Raw genomic sequence first — 614 nt, forward strand, 5'->3', positions numbered from 1 at the left:
TTTATTTTATTTTTTTTTCAGCTCAGGGTAAAAAAAAAAAAAAAATCCCACCGCATGGAAGGCTCTGAGCTTCTGCAGCTGGAATGAACCAAGTGTGGCAGCAGCTCGGGGAGAGGAGAGGCGAGGAGAGGAGGGCTGGCTCGTCCCTCCCGGCGGCTGTCTCCGAGCCAGCTCTCCGGCATCAGCGGCGCGCAGCCCCCGGGGATTTATACTTTTTTATTAGCCACTTGATTAATCGCTCCTGTATCTTTGTTCTCCTCTTTCCCTAAATGCTGGGAGGGGGCTCGGGCGCTGTCATGAGGGGCTGCCGTGCAGTCAGCGAGCAGATCCGCTTCGCTCCTGCTTCCTGGACCCAGCACAGTCCTCCCACCAGCCCCCGCCCCAGCAGCACCACCGCCAAGCCGCAAATTACGTTTTAGCATCTTTAGGCATTGTTTTTTAATGCACGCCACAGGTTTCTGGCGTGGCAGCCGGGCCCGCAGCCCCCCATTTTGCAGCGAGCACGGCGTGCCCACGGACACACGTACAGCATCTCTGCTACGAGGGCATCAGCCGGGGAGCAGCGCAGCCCCCTCCACCCCCCCACCTTGTAAACAACTTGATGATATTGACGC

At 57.7% G+C, this 614-nt stretch overlaps 1 protein-coding gene across 1 annotated transcript in view; it reads right to left on the minus strand.

Annotated features, from left to right (window-relative positions):
• The window catches only part of CSMD2 (CUB and Sushi multiple domains 2), a 230,066-nt gene extending 229,964 nt beyond the window's left edge, over window positions 1-102 (minus strand). The window contains exon 1 of the mRNA XM_042834042.1: window positions 52-102. The gene's annotated coding sequence lies outside the window, so the exon portion shown is untranslated. The remainder of the gene's footprint in view (window positions 1-51) is intronic.
• Window positions 103-614: the final 512 nt, after the last annotated feature.

This window comes from Centrocercus urophasianus, unplaced genomic scaffold (assembly GCF_019232065.1).
Source record: "Centrocercus urophasianus isolate 14NV4802_14NV808 unplaced genomic scaffold, USGS_Curo_1.0 seq_43, whole genome shotgun sequence".
NCBI classification, from domain to species: domain Eukaryota; kingdom Metazoa; phylum Chordata; class Aves; order Galliformes; family Phasianidae; genus Centrocercus; species Centrocercus urophasianus.